Below are 8,050 nucleotides of genomic sequence, written 5' to 3'. Positions count from 1 at the left end.
CAGTCTCCTTGCCGGCGTCAGCCGCGCCAACCACCAGCACCTCGACGCTGCCGGCGGCGTGGCCGCCGCGAAGCGCAGACCTTGGCGGGTTCGGAGCCACCAGCACCGGCGAGAGGCACTGGCGCTCTGGGACGGTGCCGTAGTAGACGCGGAGGCTCCCGAACTCGATGACGCTGCCGTTCTTGGGGAACTTACCTCCATCGGCGAAGCAGCCCGTGTTGTCGTTGATGAAGTCCATGCCGAGGACGCGGTCGACGAGCGCGGTGACGACACGTTCGCCGGCGATGGTGAGGAGGCCCGCCCGAATATGAAGTCTAGCAAGCGCCAGTGCTGGCCCCACGGTGGGCGCCAACTGTCGTCGTGGTGAACAGACAGATGCCATAGGATGGCTTAAGTTGGGGCTGAATGGGCACTATAGGATTCGGGGGAGGGTTTTGGTTATATGGGATGGATTTCCAGATGAACTTGGCCTTGACCAGAGGTAGAAGAAGAAGAACACAAGGGCAGAATCACCTCTAGATCTCTCTATTTCTTGATCATACAAGATTATAGGTTTTCGTACATGAGGTTCGACGTGCCCGCGATGGGGTGTGCCCCCTCTCCTTATATAGGGGAGAGGGTGGCTTACAGGGGAAGAAACCCTAGGAAACCCTAATGGCATCTTTGACTAGACAAACTACTTTACAAAGCCTCTTTGGCTACCGGTGACGCCGGTATATCTTTAATCAGGAGGAGTGACATCCTCCGGTACATTTTACGTCATCATCTGCTTTTGCCTCAGAGCTTCGATTAAAGCTGAAGTGTTTCGCTCATCTTTGTCTCCTAGCTCCTTAGAGAATCTTTGACCAGTCTTGCCGACGTTCTACAGTGTAGCCTGTACCGGTAATCCGGTACCTTCTTAGCTCATTCCGGTATACCCCTCTGGGGATACCGGTATAGATTCACCTAGCCAAAAGCTTAGATTCACAGCCCGGAATAATCTTTAAACCGGTATCTTGATAGCTCAAACCATCCGGTTTGGCATGCCTTTGGCATATTGGGGGTCATCCCCCCAACACAAAATGGTACGCTATTTCTCCCCTACATCGTCCGGGATTCTTAATTTCATGATCTAAGTTGCATATTTGCGCTGTTTTCCATGGTTTGCTGGATAATATGGGTTTCTCGTGGTGATCTGCTCATAGATTCATAACTGCTAGATTTCAGGCTGGATGAGTACTTCATGTCCAGCACTTGCAAGCTCAGGGTTGATCACCATGGGAGTTCGAGCTCTTGGGTGTTCATGTGGTCTGAACTATTAGTTGTTTGTAAGTTTTCAGGTTTACATTGTCCTTAGCTGCGTACGGGGACGCTTCACCGGACCTCGCGTGGTGACAAGAGGAAAAAAATGGAGTAGTTGGCAACTACATATTTGGGTGTGCTTAATAATCTTTACCTATCATATTGGAGTTGGTCCTAATCATACAACATGTTTGGTGAAGGAGATTCAGAGCATCCAAACCGTTCGATCTAATCTTTGATCTCCACTTCATCCGATCTAAAATCTTTAATCTTTAGTCTCCGCTTCGTCTGACCTAACTTCACACCAAATCAGCGATCACGGTAATTTTGATCAATCACGATCGAGGTAACTACGTCCACAAGCTATGGTATGAGAAGATACTACTTTCCTATTTCATTTGCCTCCAATCACATTATTGAATCACGATCGAGGCAAGTCACCGTCCTCCACTTATTGCCTCTAATCACGGTATTGAACCGCAATCAATACAAATTAAACATGAGATACTTTCTTAACGTTTACATCAAATTTATGTAGTGCATAATATCTTTCCTTGTATATACTCCAGTCAGATTTGGTTTTCTCGCACACACTGTCCTTCTTTTCTCCCAGACGGCGGGCTCGTCGGACGCGACGCAACGGGCGTGCACGACACTGGTAAACCCAGCAACCGTGCAGTCCATGGTGTGGCCGTTGTAGCTCAAGTTCACCAGCGAGCTGGAGGTGAAACCCATGGCGTTCCTGGAGACACTACAGGAATGGCGCGATACGCCGAGGGCCTTTTATACGCCGACGGCCAAAAGTCGGGGCCCTCGGCGTATGGCCTGGCCTGGCCAGCCTCCTCATCCGACCCTCGACGTAGCGCGGCCGTCGGCGTAGCGAGGTCTACGCCGAGGGCAGCCCTCGGCATATCTTTGGCCCTAGGCGTAGACAGGGCTACGCCGACGGCCACCCTCGGCGTAGCCATTTTTCAAATTTGTCTAATTTTGTAAAAATCATAACTAATTCATATGATGTCAGAAAAATGCGTATGAGGTATCAAAATGTTCATAAAAACATCATCTATCCATTCATGTCAAAATCATGCATATTTGAATCATGTACAGTACCATGTTAATATAGAAACAATTCAATCACTTTCTTATATGTCCTCAGGTTCCTGTTTTAGCCAGATGACAATTTAAACGAAGTCAAAAAATCTCGCGGAGCCGCATGGCATCATTTTATGTGTATTAGTAACCACTCCAAAAGATGGAATTGTGGTACACCAATTATTTTGGAAACCCTTCACAAACAGGGCTATCACGTCCGGAGTTCTATGGCTTTTAGGGCAAATGAGTAGGAAACGGCCCGTGACACCACATAGTTTGTCGGAACGAGGCCATATTTCGCACGTGCGTGGTCCCTGGGATGGGAAGCAAGGCACCGGGAGCGGATTTCCAATCCGACCCATGGGTGATGGTTTTTTCATTTTCGGGGTGCCAAAACGGGTTTTTTTTATGAAGCAGCTACATGGGATGCATTTTAGTATTACGCGAGACCTCCGCGTAGTGGTAGGACACCACCTCCGCACCATATATCACATGGCATATGTACGCGCTAGCTATCTGGGAATTCATGCGGCTTCCTGCGGTGTCCCGCCGAATCCGCTGGAAAGTGACATGATTTGAACTAGGGGTACACTTTCCATCGCTCAATAAATTCCGGGAAAAATGTTTTTAGTTCTAGGACATATCATTTTATGTGTGAATTTTTTTCCGTTTAGCGCGATGGTAAAAGGGGGCACCAGCGCGCCCGGTACGGCCATACCGCATCTCCGTGGGGGCCCGTTTTGGTCAAATGGCAATTTAAACGAAGTCAGAAAATCCCGCGGAGCCGCATGGCGTCATTTTATGTGTCCTAGTAACCACTCCAAAATTCGGAATTAGGATACGGCAATTATTTTGGAAAACCCTTCACAAACAGGGCTATCACGTCCGGAGTTCTATGGCTTTTAGGGCAAATGAGTAGGAAACGGCCCGTTACACCACATAGTTTGTCGGAACGAGGCCACATGGCAAATTGGGCGTCATGTTTGGATTCCTCTGAGTTTTAGGTTCAAATGATGATATGGATGTTATATTTAGATTCCTCTCATTTTTCTGATCGATTTAGACATATTATTTGTGGAATATCGATTTTCCGATTTAAAGATATTAATTGTTCCATATTAAATAGAAAAAGACCAAAAAATAAAATCATTTTATTGTTATTTGAATTCAATATTATTAATCATTGTTACTTATATATTCATTATTGTTTACTTAAGTAATTGTTTGGAATTCAAAAAGAATGAGTTGTGACATCACTGTCCAAGGGTTAATAGGGTTGATAGGCTATTATTATCAGCAAGGAGTCAATTCTTTAAGGGAAGCTCATCCGAATGGAACCAAAAAGTTAAGCGTGCTGAGGTTGGAGTAGTGTGAGGATGGGTGACCGACTGGGAAGTTTAGCCATGATTGTAATTTGACCTAAGATTAAGTGTACTTAGAGTTAAAAGTGTATGGGTGAAAGATAAACAAGTAAAAAAAAAGAAAAAAAAGAAAAAATGGTGTAAAAAAATTAAAAATTTAAAAAATTTAAAACTCTATGCCTAGGGCTTTGCCGTCGGCATATACATTTTTTTATTTTTTTTTTTGAATTTTGTTTTTGAACTTTTTTTTGAAAAAAAGAAAATTCAAATTTGTAAAATTTGTGTGCCGACGGTTTTGCCGTCGGCATAGCATGCTACGCCGAGGGCCGGGCAACGCCGACGGCAATATTACCTATGCCGAGGGACCTAAACGCCGACGCCATACGCCGAGGGCTGCCGTCGGCGTAGCCTACGCCGAGGGCCAGACGTGGCTACGCCGAGGGCAGCTGGCCGTCGGCGTATGCGTCCATTCCTGTAGTGAGACGACGCTCATGGAGGCAAACATGGGGCGCGAGAAGAAGATCCTTAAGGTGCATCGCCGATGTCTTACGATTACAGCGTCATGGACAACGAGGAAGAGGACAGTCTGGAGGTATGCAACATCGAGGCACCAGATGTGCGCCGCCTGCATGCTGGTGCTCTGCTGCCACAGCAATCCCATCCCATTCACGATCATGCTGCAGCCGCCGGCCAGCCACTCCTGCCAAAACTGCATCCCAATTCTCACGGTTGGCGTCGCCGAGCCATGAAGAGTCGGAGACCAAGCCCAAGGCTCCAGCGGTGGGCGCTGACAATGAGGCCAATGAAAAGTGGCTAAGCCGGAGGCGGTTGAGGAGGTATCTCGAGCAAGATCATCTCTCGGCGACTGTGATCTCTTCCTCATGGACAAGCTCATGACAGCAGAACGGAGCAAAGCGTAGACATTTTCGAGCGACCTGGCATCCACGTAACGTCACACTTCAGCCCGTAGAGCTCCTTCCGAATTTTTTTCTTCGCGGGTGTAGCATTACGCGTTCCCAACCTGTGTGGTGGCGAGCAAGCTAGGATGCCTCGGAGGAGCACGGTGGCGCATTCTACGCGGCGCTCGAGGAGTCCGCTTCCACCGCACCGGACGCTCTGCTATACTCCGTATTTCGGTTGGATGCTCATTTAAATTTGATATTTATTTTCTATGATCTTTTCATCTGACCTTTTTTTCTTTACTACTACCTCTGGACTCTTTTAGTCGACGCGGAGACCGGCTTAAACATGCTAGCAACCTTCACAACGGCGCGTCGATTTAATTGGACCAGAGGGAGTATTCTACAGTCTTGCGCTATTGAAGACGGGCACTGCCACCCTCCATGCCTATGCCGGTCGCCCGGGAGGGAAATAAGTGTGTGGCCTGTCAAGCTGCCGCCTTTGGCTTCGACCTCTCGCCTACTGCAGTGGATTCTGCATCTGTTTGCATTCTCTTGTGGGGTCAGCTGGGTGGAGCTCTTTACCTGGAGGTTTGTGTCATTGAGTTCAACCTTTCAAGTTCCAAACTTCTGAGAGCAATTCCAGTAGTATAGCCAACGGGCTGGCTATAAGAAAATGTCATGTCATTTGTAGTCAGCATACAGCTAACATGTACAATAGCTGGCTATAAGAATGAAGTACTTTACTAACACATGTCCCACATTTCACTCTCACAAAGTGCCTAGGAGCATGTGCAAGAGCTGGCTATTGCATAAAAGCCCACCTTCATTCTCTCTCCTCTTCTCTCTCCTCCAAATCATCTAAAATATATTATTTAAAATCTTATAGTCAGCTGACTGGACTCTATTGTACTTGCTCTGATTCAAGATCAACTATGGGTATTAAAATATAGATACAGTCTTGAGCTCACATCATGGATAATGTTGTGCATATTAAATTGTCAGTCCTATGTTATTGGACTTTGAGTTCTCTTTCCATTTCTTAATTGATGTCGGCATTTGATTGGTGGGCAACGAAAACACCAAATCCAAGTGGAAGAGCGAAGCTGTGCTGCTACTTCACTTACACATTTTCATTCAGTCATGGGAGAAGGTTGACATAGGAGGTACCACAATGTCTATCTACTTTTTTTTTGTATCAGCTATGTATGAAAGCCATTTGGCATGATGTTTATGTAACGTTTTCAGTGTGATGACACAGTCGCCTGCCACAAGAAGCCCTCTCCTTGTCATGTTGCTTGGCACGGTGCAGATACTCCGTTTTCTCATAGACTTGTGCACTTTTTTCCTCTTTACATATTCAGGAGGAAAGACGGAAGCAGAAATACATATTCGGCTAGAGTCTGTGTTCCTATATATATAGAGGTTCAATCTTTCGATCCTCTTGCACCCTAGCCTCTGCAGATTATATTCTGTGATTTCCAATATGCAAATTGTTTCATGGAATATAGTATGTAAGTTTTATCATGCAATATACAATAAACATGTATGCTCACTTTGGTTTCTATTAGGTTTGTGATCCAAAACGATGGGGAGTGAAATATAATTTATTTTTTACTCCGGAGTTTTTTTTGCTGCTCTTTCTTTGTTTTCTTCTACATAACGTTTAATTGGACATAAAAGGATATCATACGTGAATCGATGTTTCTATTAGCATTAAAAAAATTGATTTTCTACGCTAAACAAGGTGATTGTTATTTGCAGATGAAAAGGTACCGACTTTGCATACTATTCTGTTGTAGTTGTAAATACACGATCTTTTCGTAGATCTATTGTAATCTTGAAATCCTATAAAAATGGACCCCCCCCACACACACACACACACCAAGCCCTCTACTATGTCGCCCCACCCATGAGATGCCGTCAATACGAGGGAGACCGGAAGCATTGGCGTTAAATTTGAACGACAGGCTATGGGGGAGGAGGTGAAGGGGCGAGGCCATGCTAGGCCGTTGGAGACGAGGCAACAAGGCCGTCTTTAGCTATTATGATTAGTTACTGTCCGAAGTTTATTCTTTCTATAGAAATTCAAATGTTTTGTTAAATCATTTACATACATATAGTTTTTTTTAGATAAAAGTTGCTTATGGACAAAAATCTCTTGATGCCGATGATGTTGAAATATTGGGCCCATTTTAGTGGCCCAAATTAGATTTCAGTTTTTTCTATAAATCTCAAAGCCCACATAGTGACAGCCTTGTGAGTTTGAGCCCAAATTGGTGGCAGCTCACTAGGGAGTGGCAAGAGGTGGGAAGTTTAGTCCCACATGGAAAGTTGGAGGAAGTTAGACCACCTTATAAGGTGGGTTGTTCCACCACTAGTAAGTGAGTGAGAATAGGAGTGCTACACGCGCGCTCCTCCTCCTCGCTCGATCATCTCGTCTCGTCTCGACGCGCGCGCCGAGACTTTCCTTACTTTTTGCGACGTTAATACACGAGTTAGGGTTTCCACCTCTATCTGCTTGCGCCGCCATCGTAGTCTACTCCATCCCGCGCGCCGACGTGCATCGGCGAATGGGAGAGCAGGTCTCCGGAACCGCTCGTCCTTGCGATCCTGTACGGGAGAGGGCGAATTAGGTTTTTGGGAAGCGCTCCGCGCGACCGCTCAAGCTCTTCATCACGGGTCGCCTTCCGTCCAAGTCGGGCGGTGCTGCCTACCGTCGTCTTCAACGCCGTCTACTTCGACCCGTCGTCCCCATCGTCAACAACGTTGTCATCAACAACGTTACTGCTGCGACATCGTCTGCTACACCTCCACCGCCACCTCCGCCATATCGGTACGTGCGACATATCTCGATCTGTTTAGCGATGGATGCTTTACCGTTTGCGCTGCTGCTACTCATGTTGATTAATGCATCTAGTATGTTCGAGTTTCACATGTTAGTAGTTGCTGTCATCATGTTTTATATTCTGGAATTAATCATGGAAATTGTGCCTAATTATCCAACAATCCAAAAACCTAATTGTAGGCAATTTTCTGAGTTAACAATGGCTGGTTTTGCTGATGCACTGAGGCCGGATAAGTTCACCGGTGTGCACATTAAGAGGTGGCAAGTTAAGGCCATGCTCTGTCTTACTCATCTAAAAGTGTTCGAAGTTAGTGATGGTTTACCTGAAGGAACTATATCTGACCAAGATCAGAACAAGTTCAAGGAAAACAATACTCTCTTCGTCGGATGCGTTCTGAGTATTCTTGCTGATCGTCTGTGTGATGTGTACATGCATATAACAGATGGTAAAGAGCTCTGGGATGCACTGAATGCTAAATTCGGTGCAACCGATGCAGTAGATGAACTGTACATCATGGAGAGCTTCCATGACATCGGGATGGTAAACAACCGTTACGTAGTCGAACAAG

This window comes from Lolium rigidum, chromosome 7 (assembly GCF_022539505.1).
Source record: "Lolium rigidum isolate FL_2022 chromosome 7, APGP_CSIRO_Lrig_0.1, whole genome shotgun sequence".
In the NCBI taxonomy this organism is placed as follows: Eukaryota; Viridiplantae; Streptophyta; class Magnoliopsida; order Poales; family Poaceae; genus Lolium; species Lolium rigidum.
The sequence above is the reverse complement of the archived record's forward strand: the minus strand, read 5'-3'. Positions refer to the sequence as shown.